We start from the raw sequence: 16,895 nt of genomic DNA on the forward strand, positions 1-16,895 counted from the left end.
CATCTTTCTCTCTCTCTCTGCTCCGCTTCTCAGGATGAAGAAGAGAGAAACAGCGATCTAGTGTTTAGCAGCTTGTAAGACCCACATACTGGTCCCCTGAATTTAGGAATATTACTTCCTTTTTCTATGCCTTTCCCTCCAAAAAATCTCTCTTGGCTCATTTTGTTTCCCTCATTTTATGAAAACGGGCAATTGATCTATAAAAATCAGTCTTTCAAAGTTTGCATCAGCAACTGCTTTCGAATAAAAAGAATGTCATAGAACAGAAATTGAAGTAGAACTGAAAATGTTGTATTATCCCTTAGAAAACCATTGTGGCTCAGCTGTTACGAATCCAACTAGTATCCATGAAGACGTGGGTTGGATCCCTGGTCTCCTCAATGGGTTAAGGATCCGGTGTTGCCATGAGCTGTGGTGTAGGCTGCAGATGCAGCTTGGATCCCAAGTTGCTGTGGCTGTGTTGTAGGCTGGCAGCTACCAGCTACAGCTTCAATTTGACCTCTACTCTGGGGAATTCCATATGCCTCGGGTGCGGCCCTAAAAAGACAAAAAAAAAAAAGAGAGAGAGACAGAGAATGAAAGAAAATCGTCAAACATAGAAGGAGCAAGTGATTTGAGAGGAGGGCAGGACTGTGGCATGGTAACCACTGTCCTGGAGGACTTTGGAGGCTGTTTAGAATTTTGCACTTCATGATTCTCAATTCCAGCATGTCCTCGGAACTCACTTCCCATGATATCACTTTCTATGACAAGGTCAACAGAAGGGAAAGTGCCGAGATGCTTTGAAATAGGTCAGTCTCCTATCTCTTGGGATCTTCTCTTTCTCAGCTGGAATATTAAGTTAGATCTGGAATTAGATGAGCTCAAATTTCTCATTCAATATAAAGAGTCTATAAAGCTATCATTTTATCTTCTATCGCCTGAACATTTTAAGGTTTCAGATTCTGCTAAAGTATTTTTGCTCGTGTGATGCTTGCCATGTCTTGACCTTCTATCTGAATTAGACTTTAAAACAGAGGCTAACTGATTGACTCAAATAAGATTTACACCGTTTCTTTCACAGTCCTAAGTTATCATTTCTGGATGAGACGCATCCTCTCTGAATAGCACTGCCTTCGTTTATTCACTAGACCTGGGTTTATCAGCTATTATGCACCTGGGACGATGATATTGAACAAGGCAGTTCTTACTTTCATTTGGTGGAGGAGATGAAGAGATGACCAAAAAAAAAGTGATAATGAACTTCCAGGAGGAGACAAGAGTATGTCCTAGAGAAGATGAAGGCGTGAGCTGAGACTTGAAGGAGGAAAAGGACTTTTTTGGATAATCTAAAAAAGGGACAAGCATTCTGGGCAGAAAAAAATGCACACTGGTCTGAAGGAAAATGGCATATGTGGGGGGGGGGGAATTATGGACATGTATTTTAGCTGGTCATGGAATGCTTGGAGAAACCTGCAGTAAATAAACAGGAGATTTAGGCAAGAGTCAGAATACTCCTGACTTCTGGCTAGGAGTAGGATGTTATATGTCGCACTTGGGAATTTGGGGTTTTATTTCTTCTTCTAGGGCAAGGGAGGTGAGAAAGGGCTTTCTCTCTGGGCGGCGGGGGGGGGGGGGGGGGGGACCAGTCTACATGGTATTATTCACCAGAACCCTAAAGACTGTGTATATGGCCTGAACATTTTGAACAGACAAGTCCTTTGGATAATTCTCTACCGCCCCACCTCTCATCTTCACCCCGTCCTTCCTTCTACAAAGATGTAACCTTCAAAGGCTATGGAATGGTTTCTCCAGCAAGCATTCTGAGTCAGAGAACCTCTGCAGCAAAGAGGAAGCTACAGGAGCATTTTAGGCAGGACATTGGCCTCCCTCTTCCCGTCTTGCAGATATTTTAACATTAAAAATGAAATGTAGGAGTTCCCACTGTGGCGCAGCAGAAACAAATCTGACTGGGAACCATAAGGTTGCAGGTTTGATCCCTGGCCTCGCTCAGTGGGTTAAGGATCCCGCATTGCCGTGAGCTGTGGTGTAGGCTGCAGACGTGGCTTGGATCCCGCGTTGCTGTGGCTGTGGTGTAAACTGGCAGCTGTAGCTCCAATTCAGCTCCTAGCCTGGGAACCTCCATATGCCTCAGGTGTGGCCCTTAAAAGCAAACAACAACAACAAAAAAGAAATGTATACTGGAAGTGCTCTGCTTACAAATGGACATGGAGCAGCAGCTGCATGGTCTGTCCCAGCACTGCCCAGAATGAATGGCAAGAGCATCAAAAGGCTCTTTACAGTTTATTCATCAGTCCATTTGATTTACCCTAAAAGTTCATTCATATTGTCTTAAGTAGTTTGCAGTAATTTTTTGAAAAACACCCTTGAGGACTCATATTTTCTCCTCAAAATCTGTCAGACCTGGGAGTGACAAAAAGAGAGAAAACATGCAAACATATTTGGTATCTTCACGACTGAACTTAAATAGCAATAAAGGAAAAATTTCATTTTACAAAGTTATTTATTAAATAATTTCTTAAGTAGCAAGGTATCCTCATAATTTGATGTATACACATTTAACTAAAAGACTTCTCAGAAAATTATCTTTTGTGTTGTGAAGCTCACACTTCCTTTAGAACCAGAAAAATAAAAAATGATGAAGATAAAATCATGAAAATATAGTCTTAAGACTTGAGTTGGGTAAGGATCCTCCTCTAGTGTGAAGACTAGGTGTTTGGAGATTTACATTTTTATAACTACAAAGTTGAATTATCATGTCTTGCCCCATTCTCAAACTCTAACAATGCCAAAGGTCATCAAACAATAAAGTGATGCTGTTATTTGGTAAATTAATTATCGATAACAATATGGTTTTGAATCCAAAGAGACAGGAAGTTAATGAATGGACTTTTTTTCACAGCAGCTGACAGCCCTTCTACAGCTTTCTACCATCTAGTGAGAATTCTTTCCTTGCTGCAGTGTTTAAGTATAATGTGGAACATTCCTGCTCTGAGAGAGAAGTAACACCTCCAAAGAGTTGAAGGAAGGCTGTGGGACCCAGATACCACCTGATTATTGATTGAATGATTGGTAAATAAAGGCCATCTCTAAACAGAGCTCAGTTCCACCAAAGCAAGCAGAAGCCCTGGCTGCATGAAAGACAGCACCACCTAGTGGAAGGAGAGTCACACAGTGATGGATGTCCATTGGTTTGCTTTCCAAGTCAGTGTTTTGAACTCTTCGAAGACTTAACATGTACATCGTGAGCACATCAGCCTCTTTTCACAACTGGCTAAACCAGAGAGTCTCTGACTGAGCCTCCACACCATTTTGGAATGGTTCACCACCTAATAATTATAATGACGGACAATATTTATTGCTTTCTTGTTGTAACAAAGCATTATGCTAAGACCTTTCCTCAGGGCTTCTTTGTACAGTTGTGTAAGTTGCAGCCTGCACAAGGATGCTTGGGGGAAGGAGTGTTCAAAGTGAATTGAATCAAAGGCCTGGGGACCTAGACAACAGTAAGAGAAACCTGCAACTTCACTGTATGTTTAAGAATTTCATAATACAGGGAAAGACAGCTGGGAGGCTTAAGGCAAACTCACAAGGCAGTCAAAAACATAATAGATTTGTTTTTAATGAAGACCTAGTAAATTATTTAATTAGTGATTTTCCATAATTCACTCAGCTTCCAAGAGCTGATAAAGTTATAAATTTGCAAATCCCTTGGTACCAGCCAGGTTGTAAACTATTTCTGAGTTCATTTTAAACTTTCATTTTGACTACAATTATCTATTAGGTTCTCAGGCTAAAGTCAAGCAGAACTTAAGTAGATGGAAAAAAGAGAAAAGCTATTCAGGGTAAATTTGGGAATATTTATGGAGAATTTATTTTGCATAGACATGAACTGGCAATAAAAAAGAATTCAGAGAACATAACTATTTCAACCTCTGTAGTGAGCATATAGCAATGTAGAAATTTAATAATAGAAATTTAAGATCCTTATTCTTTAATCCCAAGAAGATATTTTCATCTGTTTTTTTCCCAATTAAGCTTTGAAACAAGCAAGCAAAACATGTTGTTGCTATGGAATCAATGTATTCAAGTATAATTGGTAGAATAAATATGATCCACATATTTTTTTGTCTTTTTAGGGCTGTACCCAAGGCATATGGAGGTTCACAGGCTAGGGGTCAAACTGGAGTTGCAGCTGCTGGCCTATGCCACAGCCACAGCAACTGGAGATCCAAGCCGTGTCTGCGACCTACACCACGGCAACATGGGATCCTTAACCCACTGAGCAAGGCCAGAGGTTGAATGTGCATCCTCATGGATGCTAGTCAGAATGGTTTCCGTTGAGCCACCTCGGGACCTCCAACTCACATTTTTATATGTTGGATAACATCTACTACTAATACTGTTACTTGATTCTTAATCTTTGCATAAAAAATATCTCATATAAATTTTTATATCATAGATATAAATTATACCTATTAATTAAGAAAAACTGGATATTTCAGAGAGGGAATAAGAACAATTAGAATTCAGAAAGTTCCCAGATGACAATAATTCAGTTGCCTCGATATCTATAAGAGGGAGAGTAGACTATAGGATATAAAATTCTAACCAGCCACGCACAGATTTCACTGAGAAAGAAAAGGGTGAGACACTGAAAGAAATTACTGCGGTTCACAGTAATTGAAACAGCATATATGAAAGATGCAAATGTCCCTATAACACAGATAAATACAAAGACTGGTGATAATATGTTAGGCAAGCTAGAGCCTCAAGAGACAGCATGAAGGAATAAATGAATGAATGAGCAAGTACTAAAACTGTAGAGGGAACTTTTTAAAGCACAGTTTTTAAAGAGAAGTAGAAGCAGGAAAGTGGTGTATGTTCATAGTGTAGGTGAATGGCACATATTAAAATGACAGGTATCTAGGACCAGGCAAGTTACTTCCTAGAGCCTGAAAAACATCCCATTTTGATCACAGAAATACTGCTGGTGAAGTCGGAGCAAGACAGGGAATTAAAAAGGCATCAGGAGGCTTTGGATGGGTAAATGTCATAATCTTTTTAAACTGATGCCAAATATAAGCAGGGAGTTTGTGAGCGGTTAGGACAGAAACGGATTATCCAGTATGGCTTGTGAGTAACTTTTATCATTTGAACTTTATTTTACTATTCATATATCCTTTTCTTTATTCAATATTGTATAAGCAATTTCTCTGTGCAAGGTACGATGCTTGGCACTTTTTCCCCCACAAGGAGCACTAGTCTAGTAAACAGAGATCACGATTTCCACAATGCCTGTGGCAGAAACTCACCTAGCAACCCTGGTGATAAGATAAAGAAACATGGATGAAAACCAGTTAGTGAGTTTCAAATTGAATAACCACAGTCAAAGAAAATCTTAATAAAGTGTTATTGTCAATTTGGCTGTATTGTTTAAGAAGTTCAACATGTTTATTAACATTTTAAATTAATTGCTATGAGCATCAAATGTGGGGGTTTTCAAAACCTGGGAAGGGGGAGAATTACTGCAGAAAGAATTAAAGTTGACTTACAATAATAAATAACAAAAAGACAAAATTGCAAAAGTTAAAATGATCTGAATAAAAAAGGCGAGTGGACATAAAAGTACAGACCATTGTGATGGGTTCATAAGCGAACCAAAATCTGGGTCTTAAGTTTTCCAATAACTGTTCAGAAAAGGAAAACCAGGCCACCTATTTCTATAGAAATATTTAATATAAAACATGGTGCTTGGTTCTAGAAGAGTGACAGTTCTTCTCAGTATCAAAATGATGATAGTAAAAAACATCATCAGAACACAAACGTTAATGTTTTCCTCAAAATACAAAATCAGGAGTTTCTGCTGTGGCTCAGCAGGTTAAGAACCTGACTAGTATCCATGAGGATGCAGGTTTGATCTCCGGCCTTGCTCAGCTGGTTAAGGATCTGGTGTTGCTGCAAGCTTCAGTGTAGGTGCTGGTCGCAGATGCAGCTCGGTTTTGGGATTGCTGTGGCTATGGTGTAGGCTGGGAGCTGGAGCTCCAGTTTGACCCCTAGCCTGGGAACTTCCATATGCCGCAGGTGCGGCCCTAAAAAAAAGGAAAAAGCAAAATCATCTAACCATGCTGGAGAAATTGGAAAAATCCAACAATGAAATTTATCAAGGATATATTAAAGCTTTCCATTTAAGTTCAAGCATTAGTCACACAGGTCTATGAAGTAAAGAGCCGGTTTAATAGCCAATAATATAAAGAACACAGAGACCTCAGTCATTGAATTAAATATAAACTAATTATGCAGTAGTTTTTTTTTTTATAACTACTGCAATCTTACAGAATATTAATAAAAGAATAGTCTTCATATTAAAATAGATGGTAGGAAGTTTTTGATTTTGAACATGGATATGTAAGTTCATATTTTTCTCTTTCTCCTGGAAAATTATGCAGAAGCAATAAGGAGAATGCCAAAACAAACAAACATAAACTCCATTTTCAGCAAAACTAGACTAATACAATCAGTAGATTTCACCCAAACAAATGTAAGGGCTGCTAAAAGTGTAAAGATGAGAAATCTTTGTAGGAGGATAAGAAGTAAAAGGATGCTGGGGGAAAAATGTAATTGTAATGTACACATGTAAGGATAACCTGACCCCCTTGCTGTACAGTGGGAAAAAAAATAATAAATAATTTAAAAAATAAAAAAAATAAAAAAAGAAGTAAAAGGAGAAAGAAAAAAGAGGTACAGAGTGATAAGAAAATCTAGTGGCAGTAGATCTTTAATATACCAGCAAATACACAATTTTTAAAGGTAAAGCATTCATGTTCAGAGTGGGTTCTATAGCAAAAGCTATTACCTTGATTGTAGCAATCTGTGGCAGAACTAAAGAAAGCAAGTTGGAGGCAGAAAAGCCCTTGAATTTGGTTTGGGTCAGAGAAACAGAAGAAGGGAGCTACACAATCACCTAGATGAAGCACAGCAGCAGGAAGCAGTTTCTTTGTTACCTCCTGGACAGAGTTGATCCAAGAAAATCCAAATTATTTTAAAACAATTAATATACATGGGGTCTATAATGTATATAATGGATATAACATACAATTAAAAATATGGAAGAGAATAGCAAAACTTTTCAACGGGTGACGTACATTCATGGGGAAAATGTTGCTACTGAGCAGATGAAAATTATGGTCATGTATTTCACTATGTTGGTAAAACACCAACAACACAACTTCAACTATGAAGGAAGACTACCAAGTAGAAACGAGACAGCTGAGTGAAGAGATGGAAGTAGAATAGAAGAAGATGAAATAAAGGCTGGTAGAATTCCGAAAAGAAGTAGGAGAGAGAGAAAAAAATAAAGTCACAGAAATGAAGATTAAATTTGAAGGAATTCTTAAGGGAGAATTGGGTCTGAAGAGATCATAGTACGAAATGAGGTAAACATGACAAAAGGAAACAAGATGGAATGAAAATAAAGCATTGAAAAATATAGCATATATATATGTGTGTGTGTGTGTGTATATACATATTGCTGTGGCTGTGGCATAGGCTGGCAGCTATAGCGCTGATTTAACCCCTAGTGTGGGAACTTTCATATACTGTGGGTGCAGCCCTAAAAAGACAAAAAAAAAAAAAGAATTGAAAGATATAAGGGAAAAAAAATCCTGAAACAAAGAAAGATTTAAATCTAAATGGCTATAGGACACATCATGTGCCAAGGAAAAATGACCTAAAAAAGCGGTACAGAGACATAACCTAGTCAGGTTACTGGGTTTTAACGATAACGAAAACTGTGGTGCCAGGGTTAAAAATAAAATAAAATAAAATCATTTATAAGGAGACTACCAATTTGAACATAATATTTCTCCAAAGCAACACCTACAAGATACTCAAGGAAAGAAAACATGAGCCGATAATCTTATACCTAGTCAAGCCGCCCTTCAGGGATGAATGCGTAGGACTCAAGATAGACTGTTCCCATGAGATCTTCTTAAAGAAACTGCTTGAAAGATAACTTAAGAATATGGGATTAAGAGATACCCACTACTATATATAAAATAGATAAACAACAAGAATTTACTGTTATAGCACAGGGAACTACATTCAGTATCTTGTAATAACCTATAACGGAAACGAGTCTAAAACATATATATATATATATATATATATATATATATATATATATAGTTGAATCACTTTGCTGTACATCTAAAAGACAATATTGTAAGTCAACTATACCTCAATAAAAAATGCACACACACTCAGAGCTATACTAACAGTGCTGCAGTACATGAAGTGACTTTGGAGGAGGACTGCCATCTGCATGTTGGAGAGGGATTGAGTAGATCAAAAGGCCACGGTTTCCCTGGTGGGTATGAGAATTCTTGTGGCATATGCGAAGTTAGGAGGAAAAATACCTTTTGATGCTCCTGGCTAGTGATATCAGAAAACCGAATTAAATTAAGTTTTTTTTTTTTTAATGGACGGATTTAAAAAACTCTTTAATAGCCACTACAAATTGGAATGAACAGTTTCTATTCTCTGCCTAGGAAGTTTACTTGGCTATGAAAACTTTCTTTCTTAAAAATAAAGATGCGGGAGTTCCCATCGTGGCTCAGTGGTTAACATAGCCGACTGGGTACCACGAGGCAGCGGGCTGGATCCCTGGCCTCACTCAGTGGGTTGAGGATCCAGCGTTGCCATGAGCTATGGTGTAGGTCACAGACACGGCTCGGATCTGGCATTGCTGCGGCTGTGGTGTAGGCTGGCAGCTACTGCTCCGATTAGACCCCTAGCCTGGGAACCTCCATATGCCGTGGGTGTGGCCCTAGAAAAGACCCCCCCCCCAAAAAAATCAAAAACTTCCAAAAGCCTCACTTTAGAAGAACTACCTAAGATAAAGAACATTAACTCTGAAACATTGAATACAGGTGTTCACAGATAAATGCCAATAATATACTCACTCAGGGGTGTATAGCTTTTGCCTTGCCAGCAGCTATGGAGATCATTAATTTTCCCACAAAGAAGCATCAGTTTGGTTCAAAGAAGGCTCAAGGCAGGGAGTCCAGCTTTTAACTACGCCTTCTCAAATAGAATAGGTGGTTTGCATATAGTTAAAACAGAGGAAGCACCTAAGCTTAGTGATTCTCAATGATTTCCCTAAGGAGGTTAGAGTGTTTTCAAATGTTCATTAAATGGTCAGCTGTCTGAAGACAGTGTCTGAGACTTGTTCATCACGTTGTGTTTGCAGTAGTCTAGTTACTATGCTTTCTGGCTCATTGAAAGGACTGCAAGTTCATATCTGAGTGAGTACATGCACCAGTCAACAGCAACATTAAAATTCATACGGAAAATGAGGGCTTTAGATCTTGACCTTAGAAACTGATGACATGTATAATAAATCAGCATAAATTCAGATGAGGTCTGATAATCACCTCTATGAAGAAAAAAGGAAAAAGAAACTGCTGGAGGATTAGTTCAGCCAAACAACACATGAGTGAGGTAACTATGACATACGGATTAGCACTGATGGAGTTCAGGACCGGATGTTCCAAAGTATGTCACTTTGGCATATTGATTATTTTGAATTAAAGTTACATAAGAAACAGCTGGTGCAAGAAGGATGCTCTGACCTTTTTTGCTCCCCTAAAAGCCAGAAATAAATCTCCCATGTGAAAGGCACCTTTTCTGTACCAGGAGGCAGAGACATCCTTATCATCAGAAAAATAACGCTCAGGACCAAGAAGGCTGTCTAAACAAAACTTGTTACTTTACCAATGTAGTAGCCTAAGCCCAAACTTCTTTGTCTTGTCAGTTCTTCATAAATGTATTGTTTCTTTGTCTAAAAGGTATAAAAGCTACCCGGTCTGATTACTTCTTTGAGTCTCATATTTCTATGAACTTCTATATATACAAAATTAATTTTTCCCTGTTAATCTGCCTTGTATCACTTTAATTATTAGACCAGCCAAAACAAGCAAGAGGGGGTAGGAGAAATGTTCCTATCCTTGACAGCACAGAATATTGAAAAAATATATTTACTGTAGAACTAATAATAAAAGGAAAGTAGGAATTAGGGTTACAGAATAGACTGTTGATGTCTATTTGCCCTGAAAACATAGACATGAGACAACAGAAATTTGAGACAGAAGGGATAAGAAGGTAAATAGTATTGATTGCCTCATCTGCTTGTAGCTGGGTATAAAATGATAAAAAGTCAATCAGACATACCAAATAATGGGAGTATAAAAACATTTAACATATGAAGGTGAACACTAAGAAAAGCAATTTTTTTTTAGTAAAATTGAGTGGAAGGGAGACAAAAAAAGGAACATGATAATTTTATCAAATTTTCCCAGCAGGAAACTAACAGGTACTGTCTAGGAAAACTGGAAACCAAGACAGTAATGTAATACTATAAATATAATCATGAAACAAAGACTAAAGCCTTCCCAAATCTCTAAAGAATTACATAAAAAATAGAAACAGAGGAGTTCTTCTAGTGCAGCATGTTAAGAATCTGGTGCTGTCACTGCAGCAGCTTGGGGCACTGCTGTAGTGTAGGTCTGATCCCTGGCTTGGGAACTTCTGCATGCCTCAGCCAAAAAAAAAAAATAAAATAAAATAAAAATTAATTAATTAATTAAAAACCGGATTGTACAGAAGACATTTTTAAAAACTAAAAAAGCCAGAGCAAACATATCTATCATACATTAAATGTAAATGAGCTTAACATGGACTAAGGAAAAGGATCAATTTGACATAATTATGGTGGATTCTTACCTTTCTCTCTGTATTTTTCTCCCTTGTGTGTCTTAACTTAGAGCCCAAGGGAGCTGGAAGTTAATAGAGTAGAATCTAAATCAAAAAGTCTTCCAAGACTGAAATAAAAAAATAAAGCTAAAGTAAAATCAAGAGTCTTGTGGAGGAAAATGAGACTGGAAATACTTAAGCATGTTATGAACTGCCTGTTATTGGGTAAGAAGTGAATCCATTCTTCAAGAAAAAATATGGATACAATATATTTTGAACAAAACATAGTAGATTGGAGTTCTCTCTGTGGCATAATGGGATTGAAAGTGTCTCTGCAGGGCTGGGGTGCAGGTTTGATCCCCAGTTAAGGATCCGGTATTGCCACAGCAAAATAGGTTAAAATTGTGGCTGAGATCTGAGCCCTAGCCCAGAAACTCCATATGCCATGGGGCGGCCAAAAAACAAGGAAAACAAAAAAACCAAACTGCTTAGGTTGGTTGAGGGTGTAACTGCTTAGCTATAAGAATGAATTGCTAGAGTAAATAGATTACTAAAAAATAACTAAAAATTAAATAATGTAGCCTCAGGCCAAAGATATGCACATGAAGAATAAAGAACGGCTTATGTCCAACTTCTTAGAGCCTGGCTGAATATATTCCTTCAGGGATGTTTAAGTCTGAAATGCCGAAAGTAAAAACAAAATATTGATGGTAAAAAAAATTTGGGGGGGGGGAGTGGTTCTCAAGGCCAGGTTTCTTCCATCACTTATCATCTCTGATGAGTCCCTCAGTGCTTTAACAATGATCGAGGTATACTTGTTAGGTAACCTACTCTCTGTAGACAATGGCATGGGAAAGTACAAGAAGTAAAAATCACGTTTTCTGCTCTCAGAATTAGCAAAGAGGAAGCAGAGATCAAAGTACTTCGAACTTAGAGTACATAGGGAATCAGAGAAACGAGAAATGGGTGAGCTTAAGCTAGTGGTGTGCTAGTAATGGTTTTTTGTTTATTTTATTGAGGTGTAACTGACAAAATTATAAATATTTTGTGTATATTTAAAGTGTACAATGTGGTGATTTGATGTACCTATATACTGTGAAATGACTGCCATAATCAAGTTAATACATCCATCACCCATCACCTTACCACTTTTTTTTTTTTTTTTGTGAGAAGAGCCTGTACAAATGGTAAAGAAACACGTAAAAAGATGTTTAACATCAGTAAGCCATTAGGGAAATGCAAATTACAGCCACAATAAGACATAACTACACATCTGTCAAAATAACTACAAAAAAAAAAGGTTGCAACACCAAATACTGACAAAAATATGGAAAACTGGATTGCTCATGCCAGGGATCAAACTGTGTCCTCACGGATGCTAGTCAGATTCATTTCTGCTGAGCCACAAAGGGAACTCCTAATCAGTATATTCTTATTATAGTTACATTAATAAATATTTGAGTCTCTTAAAATAGTTTCCTCTCCTTAAACAAACTTCCTGCTTTTCACCACTTCTTTTCTTGCTTGCTTTTAAATGGGGAGCAGCAGCATTTGTTACACAGACATGGAGCTAGATATTCCCCACAGGCATCTTTATTATTCAATTCTCCCATAAGTTCTGTTTTGCAATAGAGATATCTATGTTTACTCTCAATGCTAAACCTAATCCAGATCTGGGTGGGAGTGTTGGAGAGCCCCATTTTCACACATTAAATAACTCAAACACAGTGAAGTCCATAGCCACTCGGCTACAACTGGGTAATGGCTTTTATCAGAGTTACAGCCCAATTTAGAATGAGATTCTAAAAACCACCATATTGCAAACACCCAATTATCTGGCTATGGACATTTTCAAGAATTAAACATAGTATAGATAGAGAAGAAGAATGGAAAAAACCCAAATTGTTTTGAACGTGCCTCATATGAATGGAGGCTTAAGAGATGGATAATATCCAACGTTTTAGAATTTTAATATATTGGTCTATTCTAAGAACGAGTAAAATGGTTTTATTTCCTCCAAATTGGGAGAGGAAAAAACAATTCCTGAGTGGAGATTATTTTCATCTCTTCTCCCTGATCGTGAAAACTAAGGAGAAACTGACCAAGGCAATACTTGTTCCCTCCAGACTTTTCAGGAATGACTCCTCGTGTCCTGAAAACCAAGATGTTTTCTTCCTTTTCCGTCATTTGGTCTCATGATTCTCTCAGGTAAAAGCTCCCTTGGCAGAACTCCAGAGCCATACCTTCTAGGCAAATATTCTAACTGCCTAAATTTGGTAAGATCCAGCCCTTCCCAAAAGAGGCTGTGTCATTAAGAGGCAGCATAAGAGGTCCTAACTCTTCCAGTTAATTAACTTTGGAGAAAAAGATCGCCCTTATTGGATAGGTTAGAGGTCCTGCAGAGCAAACTGTGTAAAACGTGAGCTCCAGATTTTAGGTCTAAGTCACCTGGCCTCCTAACTTTATTTACAGAAGAATTTACCAGCATCTATCTCCTTCCTGAGGAGGATTCCAACATTTACCCCTCTGGGAACTCTTATCAGAGAATGCATGCATTTGGTGCTCCTGCTACTCATATCAAGATATTCCCCAATCCCCTTCTGATGTCACAGATGCCAAGGTTGATTTTTCTTTGTAGCTAATTCTACTGTCACCAGCCTAGGACACCACTATCAAGCCCCCTTCATATACAGCCTCACACCTCTGCCAAGGGATTGGCTCAGAAAACCTACACTTTTCCCCACCACATAGTACTAGTTAGCTATGCAGTACCTCAGCCAGGGTCAGCGAGGTCTGTTTAGCCGTGATGTCTTTAGCAAATATGGTACAGCAGAAGCTTGAACCCAAAGTTATAACCAACGAAAACACATGCCTCTTTTATAATCTCATGATTCTACATTCTAGAACACACACCACAATGATGAAATTCTTAGAACCTGGAGAGACAGGGAACAAAGACCGTGACTTCATAAATTTCCATTCATCTATGTTCCAGTGACTATGTCAACATTACCTGGTTTGAAAACCAAGGACATTTCCTCCCTTCCTAATATGGTTTCCTGAGTCTAGTCTAATGTGTCCAGATATATCTATTTCCTTTGTAGGAGCAAATGGGTGCATCAGATGGTTTGTTCCAAATCAACAGTTTCTTTATGTATGTGTGTACATCCATGCACACGGGTTTGTGTATCTTTAAAGTGGCATTTAGAGTTCCTGCTGTGGGGCAGCGGGTTATGAATTTGGCTGCAGCAGCTCAGGTCGCTGTGGAGGTGTGGGTTCAATCCCTGGTCTGGTGGAGTGGGTTAAAGGATCGAGCATTGCCACAGCTATAGTGTAGTTGCACTGTGGCTTGGATTCAATCCTTGGCCTGGGAACGTCCATATGCTACATGTGTAGCCATAAAATTTTTTTTAAAATGCCACTAATGCCTGCATGTTCATTACTATATATTTCTTCTGCCTAAATAGTAATTGTGGATGACTCAAATACTAGAAGTTGGAAATTATTATGGAAGTTATGGTAAAGCCTAATTCTTGGGTTATTTGAACTGGAAAGATTATACCCCCATGGTTCATGTTTCTAAAGGCAGCAATCCTAAGAGAAGAGAGTTGCATGTGATCAAATTAATCTATTAGTGTGAATGTGTAGTACTGTAACAAAGTGCCACAAACTGAGTGGCTTAAATAGCATAAACAGTATTAGCTCACCCATCTGGAGGCTAGAAGCTCAAGATCAAGGAGTCAGCAGGGTTGGTTTCTTCTAAGGACTAAGAAAGAGAATCCATTCTACGCTTCCCCCCTAAATTCTAGTGGTTTTCTAGAAATCTTTGGTGTTCCTTGCTTTGTAGAAACATCATCCCAATTTTGCCTTCATCCGCACTGGTGTTCTTCCTGGGTACATCTCTTTGTGTGCAAATTTCCCCCTTTAATAAGGATACCAGTCATACCTGACCAGGGCTCATGCCAATGACCTTATCTTAACTAATTATATCTTCCATGACTCTGTTTTCATATAAGGTCATATTCTGATGTAGTGGGGTTAGGATTTCCACATATAACTTTTGAGAGGGCACACTTCAACTCAAAGCTCTCAGTCATAGTTTTGAATATCTTCAACTAACTACTGTAAAATTATCCTCAGAGTGATTATACCAATTCACTCCTACCAGTGGTGCTAACACTCTGTCAGTCCTTAATTTTTAGTATTGTCAGTCCTTAATTTTTGTCCATAAGATGCCAGTAATATTACAATTAATTTGCATTTCCTTGTGTATTAGGGAAGTTGAGTCCTTTTCATGTTTATTGATCATTCCTATTTCCATCAACTGCTTATTTATTTCTTTTGCCTATTATTCTATTATATTCACTAAAAATACATTACTTGGGTGCCTATTATGTGCCAGGTACTATTTCAGTCACTTGAGATATGGTAGGAAAAAATTTCCACCCACATATGGCTTATATGCTAGAAAGAATGATAAACAAAAACAGAAGATAATTAGCATGTTAGAAAGTGATGAGGGCTATGAAGAAAACTGAAGCAGAGAAAGGGTAAGGAGTAACTCAGTAGTGATTTGCAATTTTATTTTACTTTAATTAATTAATTAATTAATTTTTTAGGGCTGCATCTGCAGCATATATAAGTTCCCAGGGTAGGGGTCCAATTGGAGCTGCAGGTGCCAGCAGCCTATGCCACAGCCATGGCAACTTCGGATCCAAGCTGCATCTGCAACTTATTCTGAGGCTTGCAGCAGTGCCAGATCCTTAACAGTGAATAAGGCCAGGGATCAAACCCACATCCTCATGGATACTAGTCATGTTCTTAACCCACTGAGGCACAACCAGAACTCCATGCTTTGCAATTTTAAATCTCAAGGCTAGAGCGGACCACATTGAGAAGATGATATTGTGTAAAGATTTGAAAAAGGTGAGAGTGAGTCATGTGCCAATCCAGTGGAAGGGTTTTCCAAGAAAAGGGTTAGAAGAGCAGCTACCTGAGTAGGGAGAGGGGAATGGAGGTTAGGTCTGAGAGGTGAGGGGCAAGGGAGCAATTATGAGGACACTGTAGGCAGATGTAAGGACTTCAGCTTTTATACCTTGAGTGAAAAATCACGGAAAAATTTTAAGCAAAGTACTCCTAAAAAGCTACAAAGTTGAGAATAACAATAGCAAAATAAAAAAACTAATAACAAAAATCACTTGTGTGGTACTATGTTCCATGCACTGAACCAGGCACTTTACATATGTTAATCCACTGAATATATTCCAGAGAGTGAGGCAAGAATGGAAGCAGAAGGACCTGTTCTGGTCGGTTTTTTTTTTTTTTACTAATTTATGGATTTACTAATTTTACTAATTTATGTATTTTAGGCACCGCTTATCTTTTGGTAAGTATATGTGGTTGCAAATATCTTCTCCTATTCTGTGGTTGTTACATTATTTAAGTTTTGCCTTTTACTATTCATATGTAAATACACTTTTTTCTCAATTTGTTATGCTGGTCTCCCATTGACTTTTTAAGCAAATTCCCTTTTTAGCTTCAGTCACCCTACAGCTTTTGATTATTTCCTCTTCCCCACTACCATTGCACTTGGCACAAACCTCTTTTGGAACACTTACCAAATTGTGCATGTCGTCATTGTTCTGTGAATTCCAGGATGTGAGATCCTGTCTTTCAAATTATGTCCCAGAAACTAACACATAATGGGTGTTCAGTAAATGTTTGTGGAGGCAAGTGGAAAAAAGTGGTATGGTCTGGTATCACTTCACCTGGGAAAATGAGAAAATGGATGAGGAACTTCAGGGAGCGAAAAGAAAGAGAAAAGGCTTGTGATAAGAAATGTCTTCCGGCTCTGCTCTAGCTCATAAAACTGAAAATACTGTACCAACCTTTGCACCCAAGAGATTACTTAGACGATAACTCCGCGACCACCCTCCTCATACTGCAGACTACGTTTTGGAAGGGAGGAATTCGCCAAAGGTTAAGCCAAATGCAGGTGCCTAGAGAGACTTTGTCGAAGCTTTTTTGTAGTTTGGAGTGCTCTCCTCATCCTTTGAGTAACCAGTCAGCGTGAGAGGGACAGGACCTCAGACCTAAGACATTTTAACAGAACCCTTTTCTCAAGCACCCGGTTTAGGTTCTGG

The 16,895-nt window shown here is 38.3% G+C and overlaps 1 protein-coding gene across 1 annotated transcript in view; it reads right to left on the reverse strand.

Annotated features, from left to right (window-relative positions):
- The window catches only part of ASB15 (ankyrin repeat and SOCS box containing 15), a 55,950-nt gene extending 39,086 nt beyond the window's left edge, over positions 1-16,864 (reverse strand). Inside the window, exons 1-2 of the mRNA XM_047763566.1 lie at positions 16,641-16,864; positions 16,371-16,520 (exon numbers count right to left, since the gene is read on the reverse strand). The gene's annotated coding sequence lies outside the window, so the exon portion shown is untranslated. The remainder of the gene's footprint in view (positions 1-16,370; positions 16,521-16,640) is intronic.
- Between the last annotated feature and the right edge of the window lie 31 nt (positions 16,865-16,895).

Source organism: Phacochoerus africanus, chromosome 16 (genome assembly GCF_016906955.1).
Source record: "Phacochoerus africanus isolate WHEZ1 chromosome 16, ROS_Pafr_v1, whole genome shotgun sequence".
NCBI classification, from domain to species: domain Eukaryota; kingdom Metazoa; phylum Chordata; class Mammalia; order Artiodactyla; family Suidae; genus Phacochoerus; species Phacochoerus africanus.